This window comes from Oryctolagus cuniculus, chromosome 8, assembly GCF_964237555.1.
Source record: "Oryctolagus cuniculus chromosome 8, mOryCun1.1, whole genome shotgun sequence".
Taxonomy (NCBI): domain Eukaryota; kingdom Metazoa; phylum Chordata; class Mammalia; order Lagomorpha; family Leporidae; genus Oryctolagus; species Oryctolagus cuniculus.
Genome location: NC_091439.1, coordinates 143883116 through 143899281, shown reverse-complemented (window position 1 = coordinate 143899281; position 16166 = coordinate 143883116). Strand labels below are relative to the sequence as shown.

Here is a 16166-nt window from a genome sequence, read left to right as displayed (position 1 = left end):
AACTCCAGTTCCTCCTTTGGCTCCATCAGTGAACACAGTGGGGGCTCCCTCTATAGTTTGTTTATGCACCTTTTGAATCTGTCTGATTGGAATATAAGTACAAAAGGAAACAAAGGGGTGATTTGGGTAATGATTATCTACAGTTATGTGTAATATTAAAACAATATAAACCCATGCCCAATTTTCTCTTGTCCAGGCCTCAACAGCCTCCTTGCTAAATGGCGTAACACAACGTATTGGAAGCTTTCCAGAAATTTCAACTGTTCTTTTCACTGCGGTTAATATCAAATCTGCCACGGCCTGGCCATGGGTATATAAGATTCGAGGTAAATGTGCATGTGGATACACAAACAATAGAGGATCTCCTTGCCAAATTACTGCAAAGGGATATAACTGTTCCATAAACACCAGGATTTCTAAAGGTTCGGAAGGGTCACATCTTTGCATTTGGGTGTTTTTTAAGCGAGTCTCGACTTCATGCAAGACTGCAGTTGCTTCTGGAGTCAGCTCTCATGGTGAAGTGAGCTGTGAATCCCCTTCCAAAATTTTGAACAGTGGAAGCATTTCCTCAGTAGTCAATTTACAATAGGGTCATATCCATTTTAGATTTCCACATAATTTTTGAAAATCGTTTAAGGTTTTTAGTCCTGTAGTTGCAATGGTAGACTCCAAATTTATTGGCGTTAGCTTAAGTCCCAAATATTGAATTACCATGTCCTATTGAACCTTTTCTGGTGCTATTTGTAATTCTGCTGCCTGTAAACACTTGCTCAGCATGGTAAATGCTGCCTGCAGTTGTTCCTCAACAGCGGCTGCTAACAATAGATCATCCATATAATGCAAAAGATATATTTGAGGGTACAGTTGGCGAACAGGTTCTACAGCCCATGGTACATACAGCTGACACAAGGTGGGGCTATTAGTCATGCCTTGGGGGAGAACTTTCCATTCATACCTTTTGTTGGGCTCTGCATGGTTTATTGAAGGAACTGTAAATGCAAATCTTTGGGTATCATTTTCATGCAAAGGAATGCTAAAGAAACAATCTTTAAGATCTACTACAATAATAGGCCAATGCTTAGGAATCATGGTTGGAACAGGGAGCCCTGGCTGTAAAGCTCCCATAGGTTGCATCTGTTGATTAATAGCTCTGAGATCATGCAATAATCGGTACTTGCCTGATTTTTTCTTTATAACAAAAATAGGTGTATTCCAGGGGGAGATGGAGGGTTGAAGGTGACCTGCCTCCAATTGTTGTTGGACTAATTTATGTATGGCAGCCAATTTTTCTCAAGAAAGGGGCCACTGTGTTATCCACACTGGCTTATTATCTAGCCAAGTAAGTGGCAGGGGCTGCCTCTCAGTGACCCCTACGAAAAACCCAGACCCTGCCTTCCCTCATTGGGCCTTGGGGAGATGGGCTCCATCCTCCCTTGTCCTTCTATTCCCAATCCTCCGCATGAATAGCCCATTCTTTTCATCATCTTCCAACCCCAGGGAATGGGCCGCAGTAGGATCATTAGTTAATTGAACTTGTAATTGTTCTAGTATGTCCCTACCCCATAGAGTAATAGGAATGGTGCACACATATGGTTGCACCTTGCCTCTATTGCCTTCTTGGTCCTGCCAGTCCAAAACCTGGGCACTCCTGGGAGGGGCACATGTGGTGCCTAGACCCACCAATGTATTGTCCCCCTCCTGTAGGGGCCATGACTTAGACCAGTCCTGCTCAGAGATAACAGACACATCAGCACCCGTGTCTAATAAGCCACGGATGGCTTTTCCCTTTATGGTGATGGTCCATATGGGGTGGTTGCTGAGTGACAAGGACAGGGCTGCAAAATTTCTGCCCTGAATGCCCCATTTATCAATTGCAGGTGTCATAATTATTAGTTGGGCTACCGGCTGTGATGGCAATAACTGTGTAATCCCCTTGGTAGAATGAAGTAAGACCTTGAGCTTTTTACAGGGTAATTGAATAATTCCTGTCACTACCATTAAACCCTTAAGGGCATTTGTGGCTTTTCCTATGGTGATTCCAATACCTTCCCATTCTAATAGAGAGTCCTGGGACTCTACGCTGACTGCTTGAACCCCCATCTGTGGTGTTAGCACTGTATAGTCGGTGGCTCGTAACTCTATACACCGAATGTTTGGGCTGTCCCTTGAGCTTGTCCCCTTCCTAGGGCTGTCTGTGATGCCTGCACCCATTGAGTTTGTGGGCCCCTGGGTGCTGGGGCCCGATTTCCATTTTTTGTTCTTGGCTGCCACTGTCCTGCTACCCCCCGCACTGATGTCTGGACAAGGGGGTTGCCAGCCTTATCCTGTTTAGAATAACACTCATTGGCCCAATGATTGCCTTTTCCACAGAGAGGACACAGCCCTGGCTGATGGCCTGGGGGTTTGGGGTCCTTACACTCCCTTTTGAGATGTCCTTCCTTCCCGCATTTCAAACATTTATGTCCTGACATATCGCTCTGCAGCATCTTTGCCATGACTACAGCTGCGTGCGACCCCGAGGCAACATCATCCATAACATCTCTACAAATTTTTAGGAATGTGGGGATGTCCTTGTGCTGCCACTGTCTCAGGGCTTCTCAACAAGTCTTATTGGCTTGTTCATAGGCTAGCCTGCGGACCAGAGGCATAGCTTCATCCACTGTCTCAAAAATATTTCCTGCCGCCTCCATGAACCTGTTCACAAAGTCTGCGTAGGGTTCACTGGGTCCCTGTACAATTTTTGATAGACTGTGCCTGATTTCCCCCTTTTTTGGAGTAACTTTCCAGGCCCTACGGGCTAGCTCCCTGACTTGCATCAGCACCTTGTTGGGGCACCTTGGCTGCCTGTTTTCGTCATTAAAGGCACCCTGACTGGTATGCATATCCTCAGTCCATGCAGGTTGACCATTTTGGGCATTGTATTTAGCTTGTTCTATGGCTAGTTCTCTGTAGGCTGCCATAAAACAGGAAATCCCCACTGCCTAGCACAGCCTTTGATAGATTTCTCCAGTCATCTGGGATTAATCCCTGCGTCCCTATATTTTCCAGCACTGCCTTTGTGAAATTAGCGTGTGGGCCATATAACTGCATGGCCTGTTGCAATTCTTTTAGCAATTTATGATCCAGAGGAGACCATCCCCTGTTGCCCTGTGCATCCAAGATCACAGGAAACACCTGTCCTGGCTGGTGGAATTTTGTCCAGTCTGGAGTGTTATGCCCTTTACTCCTTAGCAGTGACCGGGGTTCCTGACTTCCATCTCCCAGAGTTGGGTCGTCGGGAGGGCTCCCAAAGGATTCCCCTTTAGACAGAGTGAGCGGCCACCACCCGGGCCGATCTGCAAGGGATAGATTGGCCATTCTCTGTGTACTTGGCTCCTCCCCACAGGGAGGCACAGTTGGCGGTGGCCTCCCTCCGTCTGCATCTTGTGAGCCCTCCAGCTCTTCCTGATTCCCTACCTGACTTCCAGAAAGTGACTCCCTCAGTAAGTTCTCTAAGATTTCAGTACCCTCATCTAGCAAGGCTCCTATTCTTTCTGAGGGGTCATTGAGCGCCTGCTCGATGAGCTGCCACAGGCGAAGCATTTCTGCCGGCTTCCCAGCGGTGCGTAACTGTCTCCCTACCCGCTTCCACTGGTCCTCATCGAGATTACCCTTTTCCACAAACCAGGGTGAAACCCTTGCAACTGCTCTGGTGAATGCACAAACAGTGGCCGCTTTGATGGGTGTCCCCGTAGTCTTTAACAAGCGGCTCAATAGTAAACGCAACCTAGTTGTTGACTGAGTATTTCCCATGGCTTCAAGTTACCTTTTTAATCTCCCGTCTCTAGGACGGCACCGCGGTCTAGTCCTAGGTCTTACACCACCTAGACTCCAGTGTATGCATGCTCTTATGGTAAAATAACCTTACCTTTCCCGGCGACTCCAGCGATCTGAGTCACGGCACCACCTGTCACTCCACCGCCCGCGGAAGAACGACGAGACTCGCCGGTTGATCTGTCTTATAGACTTCTTTATTGTAAAAGCAGGGTTACAGCAGTGAAAGGAGAAAGCTAGAAAAGCAGAAGAAGAAGCCGCCCCCCACAGCAGTCCTCATGGTATATATCCCCTGAGCCTCTCCATCCCCAGTAACAGTTCATGCCCAGCCACTGTCCACGCTCCGCTGGTCCAATCAGTACTTAGTTCACGTGAAGAACATGCCATTCAAGTCCAATCAAGTAGCAGGGCATGTAGTCACTGGGGCAGCTCACTTGTGCTATCTCAACAGGTTATTTTGGAATGCTTGTGCTGCAACGGTCATTCAATGTGGTTAGCACTTCCCGAACTGTTATGTCCAATATGGTTGCCACATAGGCCGTGTGCCAGCAAGAGTGAGGAAGTTCCCATAGATGGCCAGCCTGTAGTTCCCCACATCCCTTTTAAGTGCCTTAACATATCTTTTAAATAAACCGTACTCTGTAATTAGGTGCATATACATTTGTAATAGTTACATCTTCCTGTTGAATTGATCCCTTAATCATTATATAGTGCCCCTCTTTGTCTCTCTTAACAGTTTTTGTGTTAATGTTTATTTTGTCTGATATTTATATGGCTACACCTGCTTTATTTTGGTTTCTGTTGGCATGGAATATCTTTTTCCAACCTTTCACTTTCAGTTGGCATGCATCTTTGTTGGAAAGATGTGTTTCTTGTAGGCAGCAAATGGGTTTTATTTCTTAATCCATTCAGCCAGTCTGTGCCTTTTAACTGGAGAGTTGAGTCCATTAATGTTAAATATGACTATTGATAAATAGTAACTTTGCCCTGCCATTTTCCCAAAGATATTTTCTAGTATATGCTTTGAGCTTCCTATATCTTTTACTGGTATGTTTTCTTCCTTTATCTTCTTTCATATTGATGACCATGTTTCTGTGTTTCTGTGTGTAGCACATCTTTAAGCATTTTTTGCAGGGCTGAACGAGTGGCGACAAGTTCTTTCAATTTCTGTTTTCTATGGAAGGTCTTTATTTCACCTTCATTCACAAATGAGAGCTTTGCAGGATATAATATTCTGGGCTGGCAGTTTTTCTCTCTTAGTACCTGGGCTATATCTTAACATTCCCTCCTAGCCTGTAGGGTTTCTGATGAGAAGTCTTCTGTGAGTCTAATTGGAGATCCTCTGTGAGTAATCTGAGGTTTCTCTCTTGCACATTATAGAATCTTTTCTTTATGTTTCACTGTGGTGAGTTTAATTACAATGGGTCGTGGTGAGGATCTCTTTTGGTCATGTTTATTAGAGGTTCTATGAGCTTCCTGTACTAGGATGTCTCTGTCCTCCAAACCCGGGAAGTTTTCTGCTAGTATCTCACTAAAAAGGCCATCTAATCCTTTCTCCCTCTCCATGCTTTCAGGAACTCCTAGAACCCAAATGTTGTGTTTTTTAATAGTATCCTATAGATTCCCAACAATATTTTTTAGATTTCTAATTTCCTCTTCTTTTCTTTGGTTTCACTGTCTGCTTTCCTGTTCTCTGTCTTCTAAGTCCAATATTCTCTCTTCTGCTTCACTAATTCTATTTTTAAGGCTCTCAAGTGCATTTGTCATTTGATCTATTGAATTGTTCATTTCATTATGATTTCTCTTCACTGTCACAGTTTCATGTTCTGCTAATTGCTTCATTTCATTTTGATTCCTCCTTAATATTTCATTTTTGCAAGAGAGATTTTCTATCCTGTCCAGTAAGGATTTCTGTAGTTCAATAATTTGTTTTTGAGAACTTCTTAATGTTCTTATCAATTTTTTGAGATCTGCTTCTTGCATTTCTTCTATCATCATCTTCATAATCCTGAATTGGAGTGTCTTGTTCATTTGGGGGTGTCATAGTGTCTTCCTTGTTCTTGTTTCCTTGGTTTCTACGGTTGTTGCTTGGCATTGTGGAGATATTCTTTGCTTTCTTCACTGTGGTGGTTTTTCTCATTATACTATGACTCTAGATTAAGTGGACTATCTGCTTTTGATGGATCCTTAGAGGCTGTGATGGGTGTGGCCAAAGAGTTCTGTTTGGTTCTTCAAGGTTAAGGGTGTGCCAAAGGTGACTAACCCAGGTTATTCTCTCTCTCTCTCTCTCTCTCTCTCTCTGTCTTTGACTCAGAAGGGAAGTAATTCCATATCGCTGAGTGGAATGGAGGGTAGTAGATGTATGAAATCTGGCCCCTGTGGGTATTCGTCTGCTCTACCCCAAGGACCACACAAAGGGCCTATGCAGCCCTCAATGTGGTCTCAAATTTCTCTGCAGTCTCCCACTGGGTTGCCAAGGTTACTGAGTTTGTGTACTCTGTGAGTTCTCTCGCCCACCCTCAGATTTTCACAGTCTCAGTTCATTAGCTCCACACCTTCACTTGGTCCTAACCTCCTGTTATTTCTCTCCACCAGAGTCAAAGTTTTTCTGCTTGGCTGATGGTGGGTGCTGCTTTATGTGTGTCCGAAATGGCGCCTGCTCTTTGTCTTGCTCAGCTTTGTAAGGTGAGTGGAGAGAGAGGCTCGCGTCCATGCCAGTTCCCCTTATTTATTCATTTTTTTCTCTCCTCCCGTCAGCCTGGTGAACTTTCCCTAGCAGGGCTTCAAGCCTCATTTCCTCTAGGCTCTTTCTGCCTTTCCCCACCAATGTCTTGGGCTACCAAGTTTTTTGTCTCACCTCCCCTTCCACCGCTGGTGCGCAGACTCCACGGCTAGGCTTCCGAGCCATGGGTGTCCTTGCTCTCCCCATAGGTCCTCCATGTCACATCCACTAGATCCAGAAGAGTTTCCTCTGCAATTTTTTTTTTCCCAAGCCTTTCCCTGAGACTACAGTAACTCCACTTTTATTAAACTATCTTTTCCCGGACTATTTGTGCATGCCCTCACTATTCCACCATCTTGGCTCTGCCCCACAAAAAGCTATTTTAACATCCATTATAAATTAAACCTATTTTATTTAAAATGACCAAAAACTCACAGTTGTAGCCAAATTTACACACACACAGAGTTTATTTGATTTTCATGTTCAGTGTAGTGCATCTTACTATAGTATGCTACTTTAAGACCAATGATGCTTCTATCTTATAATTTCACCTAGGCAGAATATATTGGTTTCATTTGTGCAGCTTAAAATGAGAGATTATGGAAAGCATGAAAGTAATTTCTCAACAGTCTTGTTAGAGATAGGCATATGATCTTTGGATGTTTCTACTGGAAGTCAAGATTGTCCAGTTGAGCTACTTAGTGCCATAGGGGCTATATAATATGAATCATGTGGATATTTAGAAAGTTTAAGTCTTCTGTTCACCAAATAGCTTTTTGATTCTTTTAATGTAAAAAGAGTCTCATAATGATGTATAATTTGGGACATGCTCAAGCTGACTTGCCCCAAATGGTAGAGTTAAAAACATACCAGGGGATTCCAATTCAATCCCATCAGGGTGGCATGTACCAATGCCATCTCACTATTCCAAGTGATCAATTTCAGTTCACAATTGATCATAATGAAAGGACTAAGAGTCAAAGGGAGCACATAAACAAGTCTAGTACCTGCTAACACTAACCGATGGAATAAATAAAGGGGAGAGTGATCCAACATGGGAAGTGAGATACTCAGCAGACTCATAGAATGGCAGATGTCCTAAATAGCACTCTGGCCTCAGAATCAGCCCTAAAGGCATTCGGATCTGGCTGGAAAACCCATGAGAGTATTTCAGGCATGGAAAGCCAAGACATTCTGGCAAAAGATCTCTGCGAGTGAGATCCCAGTGGACAGAACAGGTCTTCAAAGAAGGAGGTACCTTTCTCTGAAGGGAGGAGAGAACCTCCACTTTGACTATGACCTTGTCTAAACAAGATAAGAATCGGAGAACTCAGAGGGCTTCCATAGCCTTGGAAACTCATGACTGGAGCATAGGGAGACTACTGATGCCATAGACAGGAGTGTCAATTGGTAAAGTCAACAACAGGAGTCACTGTGCACTTACTCCTCATGTAGGATCTCTGTCCTTAATGTGCTGTGCATTGAGATTTAATGCTATAACGAGTACTCAAACAGTATATTTCACTTTGTGTTTCTATGGGGGTGCAAACTGTTGAAATCTTTACTTAATGTATGCTAAACTGATCTTCTGTAAAAAAAAAAAAAAAGAAATTATCAATTCCCAACTAGACTCTCACTGGGATTAAACATGACAATAGGTCTGATCTGATTTCATCATCATTTAAAAAAATCATCTATTATTTTTCACTTTATGTTTCTGTGTGGGAGCAAACTGTTGAAATCCTTACTTAAGGTATACTAAGCTGATCTTCTGTATATTAAGATAATCGAAAATGAATCTTGATGTGAATGGAAGGGGAGAGGGAGTGGGAAAGGGGAGGGTTGTGGGTGGGAGGGACGGTATGTGGGGGAAGCCATTGTAATCCATAAATCGTACTTTGGAAATTTATATTCATTAAATAAAAGTTAAAAAAAAGTCTCATAATGTAAAAAGACAAGTTGTATAATCAATTTTAAATATGAATCCAGAAAAATTAGTCACTAATATACATGTACATATATTTCAAAATGTATGTAGGCTATGAATATAAGTTGTTGCAAAAAATTGAATTGATGCATTATGAGAAGTCTTACAAAGTTCAGAAAAAAGCATGTATTATGAAAAAACCACATGGATTTCAAATTGTGCAACAAAATAGATATCTTTTAGTTTCATTTACCCATGATTTTAAAAAGTAGTCTCATATATAATATATGCAACTATAACTGTATATAGTAGAAAAACTCTCATATATTTATTTATCTAGACACATACATGCATACTTTAAAATTAGAACAGGGTAATGATAGGAGATACTAAGCAGTCAGTAATCTGGAGGAATTTAAATGTTCTCAGGAAGTCATGAGTAAAAGCTCTCAGAGTTTACAATAATTGGCAGGAACTTTCTTAATTGGATCCCCTGATCTTGCTTCTACAAGTGGCTTCCTGGACTTTACCTAGTCCCCAAAATAATTTTCTAAATATCTGGAATTTTCCTTTTTCCTGATAAAATTTAGCAACGTCTGAAATTATTGTTGGACCTCATACTCCCTTGTGGGTCTACATAGCCTTCCAAGCATGCTTTATACATGTGAGTGAGAAGACACATAGCCTTTTTTTTAACTTTTATTTAATGAATATAAATTTCCAAACTACAGAATATGGATTACAATGGCTTCCCCCTCATAACGTCACTCCAACCCGCAACCCTCCCCTTATCCACTCCCTCTCCCCTTCCATTCACATCAAGATTCATTTTCGATTCTCTTTATATACAGATCAGTTTAGCATACATTAAGTAAAGATTTCAACAGTTTGCTCCCACACAGAAACATAAAGTGAAAAATACTGTTTGAGTACTAGTTATAGCATTAAATCTCAATGTACAGCACACTAAGGACAAAGATCCTACATGAGGAGTAAGTGCACAGTGACTCCTGTTGTTGACTTAACAAATTGACACTCTTGTTTATAGCATCAGTAATCACCCTAGGCTCTTGTCATGAGCTGCCAAGGCTATGGAAGCCTTTTGAGTTCACTGACTCTGATCATATTTAGACAAGGTCATAGTCAAAGTGGAAGTTCTCTCTTCCCTTCAGAGAAAGGTACCTCCTTCTTTGATGACCCATTCTTTCCACTGGGATCTCACTCGTGGAGATCTTTCATTTAGGTTTTATTTTCCCCCCAGAGTGTCTTGGCTTTCCATGCCTGAAATACTCTCATGGGCATTTCAGCCGGATCCACATGACTTAAGGGCTGATTATGAGGCCAGAGTGCTGTTAGGACATTTGCCATTCTATGGGTCTGCTGTGTATCTCACTTCCCATGTTGGATCATTCTCTCCCTTTTTTATTCTATCAGCTAGTATTTGCAGACACTATTCTTGTTTATGTGATCCCTTTGGTTCTTAGTCCTACCATTACGATCAATTGTGAACAGAAATTGATCACTGGGACTAGTGAGATGGCATTGGTACATGCCACCTCGATAGGATTGAATTTGAATCCCCTGGTATGTTTCTAAATCTACCGTTTGAGGTAAGTCAGCTTGACCATGTCCCGAATTGCACATCTCTTCCCTCTCTTATTCCCACTCTTACATTTAACAGCAATCACTTTTCAGTTAAGTTTCAGCACTTAAGAAGAATTGTGTATTGATTACAGTATTCAACCAAAAGTATTAGGTAGAACAAACAACAAAAAATACTAAGAGGGATAACATATAAAGCTGCTCATCAACAGTCAGGGTGAGGGCTGATCAAGTCACTGTATCTCATAGTGTTCATTTCACTTTAACAGGTTTCCTTTTTGCTGCTCAGTTAGTTGTCACCTATCAAGGAGAACAAGTGGTATTTGTGCCTTTGGGATTGGCTTATTTCACTCAGCATAATGTTTTCCAAATTCCTAACAGGGATCACTTTTCAGTTAAAATTTAAACACCTAAGAATAATTGTGTGTTAATTACAGAGTTCAACCAATGGTACTAGAACAAAAAAAAATACTATAATGGATAAATATTACATTGTACATCAACAGTCAGGACAAGAGCTGATCAAGTCACTGTTTCTCATAGTGTCCATTTCACTTCAACAAGTTTCCCCTTTGGTGCTCAGTTAGTTGTCACCAATCAGGGAGAACATATGATATTTGTCCCTTTGGGACTGGCTTAATTCACTCAGCATGATATTTTCCAAATTCCTCCATCTTGTTGCAAATGACTGGGTTTCGTTGTTTTTGACTGCTGTATCGTATTCTATAGAGTACATGTCCCATAATTTCTTTATCCAGTCTACTGTTGATGGGCATTTGGGTTGGTTCCAGGTCTTAGCTATTGTGAATTGAGCTGCAATAAACATTAATGTGCAGACAGCTTGTTTGTTTGCCAATTTAATTTCCTTTGGGTAAATTCCAAGGAGTGGGATGGCTGGGCTGAACGGTAGGGTTATCTTCAGGTTTCTGAGGAATCTCCAGACTGACTTCCATAGTGGCTTAACCAGTTTGCATTCCCACCAACAGTGGGTTAGTGTCCCTTTTTCCCCACACCCTCTCCAGCATCTATTGTTGGTAGATTTCTGTGGGGAGCAATCCGGACTAGACTAAGTTACTCGAATTAGGACTTATTCTATGCATCTGCTCTCCCACAATATGGCGCTGGGAGAGAAGTAAACAGCTTCCGCACAGCTGCCTCCAGTTCAACTAATAAACTGTAGGACTTGCTCCTGATTGGTGGAGAGCAGCGTACTCGGCGTGTGGGCAGCCGAGTTAGGATTGGCGGAGGAGGACTATAAAGGAGGAGAGAGACGGCATGCATGAGGAACATCTATGGGGAACATCTAAGGGAACCCGTGCAGCCCCCGAGAGAACCGGCTGGCGGTGTGCCGCTCCCCTGCGGAAGTGGGGAATGCGGCCAGGGGGAACTGCCCTTCCACGGAGGTGGAAGGGATAGTAGCCAACCCGGGAAGAACCAGCAGCAAACCCGGGGAGGGCCGAGCAGACGAAAGAACAGCGCAGGGTCCTGTGTCGTTCCTCCACGAAGAGGGGGAGTGACATAATGGTGCCGTGACTCGGATAGGAAGCCTAGGCAGGGTTTAGTGTCGTTCCTCCACGAAGAGGGGGAGCGACATAATGGTGCCGTGACTCGGATAGGGAACCTAGGACGGAGAACAAACTTAGGAGGGAAGAAACGTGACTCGGATAGGAAACTTAGGACGGATATGAAACTTAGGAGGGAAGAAACGGGAAGAACTGGGAAAATATCGGAGAGAGAAACTAGCAAACAGCCTAGGGAAAAGCCGGACGAAAAAGGAGCCGGAAGAAGCTATTGAAAGCCTAGGCATAGACTCGAAACAGCCTAGGGAAAAGCCGGACGAAAAAGGAGCCGGAAGAAGCTATTGAAAGCCTAGGCATAGACTCGGATACGGACTACGGGGGGAAGCTGGGAGGAATCTCTAAGGTTGAAAGCGAAAGTGAAAGCTAGAACAAACAGACTTGGATACGGACTGTGGGGAGAAGCAAGGAGAAATGAGGGAGGAATATTGTTGGAAGAAAACTTAGGGAAACATACCGGGTAGAGAAAAATGTTAGGGAAATTGAAGCCGTGGGGGGCAGGCCAAGGCGGACACGAAAGCCACTTTGGGATTCTCAAGTTAGCCCGGGAATAGGGGGCGAAAAGTTGAAACCAGAAGCTGAAACGTGAGCCTGGTTGGGATCCGTCTGATTAGCCCGGGGAGCAAAGGACGGGAAGCCAAACCGTGGGGCGGAGACGTATGCTGGGTTGAATTCGCCAGGCTAGCCCGGGGAACTTAGATTGAATGCTAGTGGCGGACACGTAAGCTACGCTGTGTTACTCGCGGAAGCCGCCGCGTGCAGAGAGAGCACGGGGCGTGAATAAATAGAGAACGGGGCTGGCGTAGGCCGTGGTTCAGACGCGAAAGGGTTAAGCGTGGAGACCGCGGAGCGCGCGAAGCCGAGCCGCGCAAAGCCCGGAAGCTGCGCAGATGAGAGAGGCGCGCGGGCTGAAGCGGCGCAGAGCCGGGAACCCGCCGGCGGGGCGAGGTGCCGGAAAGCTGCGGGGATAAGAGAAACAGAAGTTTGGAAGTGGAGTGAGAGAAATGGGAATGCTGGAAGATAGAAGTAAAATGGGAGAAATAGGAATGCCCGGAGATAGAGAAATAGAGAAATGGAAGGGCCTCCCCTCAACGTGGCAATGAGAAAGCTTGGATTCGGTCTGCCCGATTAGTGAGGCGATGAGCACCTGGGCGGCTAGCAGCTTATGCGCTGCAGGTCACCAAAGACAGGCACGAATTAACATCAGTAAGGCTTCCCCACAATACAACCATTAGGAGGCTTGGATTCGGTCTGCCTAATTAAGGCGGTAAGCGCCAGCAAGCAGCTCGACCAGAGTATGAGCTGCAGGTCACCGAAGATAGGCACAAACCAACACTAATAAGTCTCCCCCACAATACGGCAATGAGAAGGCTTGGATTCGGTTTGCCTGATAGGTTTTGTAAACACCTGCAGGCAGTTCTAGCAGAGCAAAGCATGCGCTGCAGGGCACCGAACACAGGCACGCATCAGCGCCTAAAAACCTCCTCACAACATGGCGAAGAGAGGACCCGGATTCGGTTTTCCTGATTGATAGGACTTGTAAGAGCCTGTGGCAACTCTAGCAAGTAGAGCAGAGTGTGTGCCGTGGGACACCGAAGACAGGCGCGTATCAACGCCAAAAATAAAAAGAAAGGGGGATCTGTGGGGAGCAATCCGGACTAGACTAAGTTACTCGAATTAGGACTTATTCTATGCATCTGCTCTCCCACAATATGGCGCTGGGAGAGAAGTAAACAGCTTCCGCACAGCTGCCTCCAGTTCAACTAATAAACTGTAGGACTTGCTCCTGATTGGTGGAGAGCAGCGTACTCGGCGTGTGGGCAGCCGAGTTAGGATTGGCGGAGGAGGACTATAAAGGAGGAGAGAGACGGCATGCATGAGGAACATCTATGGGGAACATCTAAGGGAACCCGTGCAGCCCCCAAGAGAACCGGCTGGCGGTGTGCCGCTCCCCTGCGGAAGTGGGGAATGCGGCCAGGGGGAACTGCCCTTCCACGGAGGTGGAAGGGATAGTAGCCAACCCGGGAAGAACCAGCAGCAAACCCGGGGAGGGCCGAGCAGACGAAAGAACAGCGCAGGGTCCTGTGTCGTTCCTCCATGAAGAGGGGGAGCGACATAATGGTGCCGTGACTCGGATATGAAGCCTAGGCAGGGTTTAGTGTCGTTCCTCCACGAAGAGGGGGAGCGACAGATTTCTGTTTGTGAGCCATTCTAACCGGGATGAGGTGGAACCTCATTGTGATTTTGATTTGCATTTCCCTGATTGCTAGTGATCTTGAACATTTTTTCATGTGTCTGTTTGCCATTTGGATTTCCTCTTTTGTAAAATGTCTATTGAGGTCCTTGGCCCATCTCTTAAGTGGGTTGCTTGTTTTGATCTTGTAGAGTTTCTTGATTTCTTTGTAGATTCTGGTTATCAACCCTTTATCAGTTGCATAGTTTGCAAATATATTTTCCCATTCTGTCGGTTGTCTCTTCACTTTCCTGACTGTTTCTTTTGCAGTACAGAAACTTCTCAATTTGATGCAATCCCAATAGTTAATTTTGGTTGACTTCCTGTGCTTCTGGGGTGTTTTCTAAGAAGTCGTTGCCGGTACCTATATCTTTAGGGTTTTTCCAATGCTCTCTAATAATTTGATGGTGTCAGGTCGTAGATTTAAGTCTTGAATCCATGTTGAGTGGATTTTTGTGTAAGGTGAAAGGTAGGGGTCTTGCTTCATGATTCTGCACGTGGAAATCCAATTTTCCCAGCACCATTTATTGAATAGACTGTCCTTACTCCAGGGATTGGTTTTGGATCCTTGATCAAATATGAGTTGGCTGTAGATGTTTGGATTGATTTCTGGTGTTTCAATTCTGTTCCATTGGTCTATCCATCTGTTTCTGTACCAGTACCATGCTGTTCTGATTACAACTGCCCTGTAGTATGTCCTGAAATCTGGTATTGTGATGCCTCCAGCTTTGTTTTTTTGTACAAGATTGCTTTAGCTATTCGAGGTCTCTTGTGCCTCCATATGAATTTCAGCACCATCTTTTCCAGATCTGAGAAGAATGTCTTCAGTATCTTGATTGGGATTTCATTGAATCTATAAATTGCTTTTGGGAGAATGGACATTTTGGTGATATTGATTCTTCCAATCCATGAGAATGGAAGATTTTTCCATTTCTTGGTATCTTCTTGTATTTCTTTCTTTAAGGTTTTGTAATTTTCATCGTGGAGATCTTTAACGTCCTTGATTAAGTTTATTCCAAGGTATTTGATTGTTTTTGTAGCTATTGTGAATGGGATTGATCTTAGAAGTTCTTCCTCAGCCATGGCATTGTCTGTGTATACAAAGGTTGTTGATTTTTGTGCATTGATTTTATACCCTGCTACTTTGCCAAAATCTTCTATGAGTTCCAATAGTCTCTTAGTAGAGTTCTTTGGGTCCCCTAAATAAAGAATCATATCATCTGCAAAGAGGGATAGTTTGAGTTCTTCCTTCCCAATTTGTATCCCTTTAATTTCTTTTTCTTGCCTAATAGCTCTGGCTAGAACTTCCAGAACTATATTGAATAGCAGTGGTGAGAGTGGGCATCCCTGTCTGGTCCCAGATCTCAGTGGAAATGCTTCCAACTTTTCCCCATTGAATAGGATGTTGGCTGTGGGTTTTTCATAGATTGCTTTGATTGTATTGAGGAATTTTCCTTCTTAACCCAGTTTGCTTAGAGTTTTCATCATGAACGGGTGTTTTATTTTATCAAATGCTTTCTCGGCATCTATTGAGATAATCATATGGTTTTTCTTCTGCAATCTGTTAATGTGGTGTATCACATTGATTGCTTTGCACACATTAAACCATCCCTGCATACCAGGGATGAATCCCACTTGGTCTGGGTGGATGATTTTTTTTTTTTACATCTTTGTATGCTCTTTATTTCAAAAAATTCTAAAATGTATTTGAAAATGGTAAAACATGTTCAACACACTAAATTTTTTTTTAACTTTTATTTAATGAATATAAATTTCCAAAGTACGGCTTATGGATTACAATGGCTTCCCCCCCATAACGTCCCTCCCACCTGCAACCCTCCCCTTTCCCATTCCCTCTCCCCTTCCATTCACATGAGGATTTATTTTCGATTCTCTTTATATACAGAAGATTAGTTTAGCATACATTAAGTAAAGATTTCTACAGTTTGCTCCCACACAGAAACATAAAGTGAAAAATAATAGATGATTTTTTAAATGATGATGAAATCAGATCAGACCTATTGTCATGTTTAATCCCAGTGAGAGTCTAGTTGGGAATTGATAATTTCTTCTTTTTTTTTTTTAACAGAAGAGCAGCTTAGTATACATTAAGTAAAGATTTCAACAGTTTGCACCCCCATAGAAACACAAAGTGAAATATACTGTTTGAGTACTCATTATAGCATTAAGCCTCAATGTACAGCACATTAAGGACAGAGATCCTACATGAGGAGTAAGTGCACAGTGACTCCTGTTGTTGACTTTACAAATTGACACTCTTGTTTATGGCAT

At 43.4% G+C, this 16166-nt stretch overlaps 1 long non-coding RNA gene across 2 annotated transcripts in view; it reads left to right on the top strand.

The window, feature by feature from the left end:
• LOC138843443 (uncharacterized) overlaps positions 1-5061 on the top strand; it is a 105869-nt gene extending 100808 nt beyond the window's left edge. For both annotated transcript variants that reach the window (XR_011378146.1, XR_011378145.1), the window contains one exon: positions 197-5061. This is a non-coding gene — a long non-coding RNA (uncharacterized lncRNA). The remainder of the gene's footprint in view (positions 1-196) is intronic.
• Positions 5062-16166: the final 11105 nt, after the last annotated feature.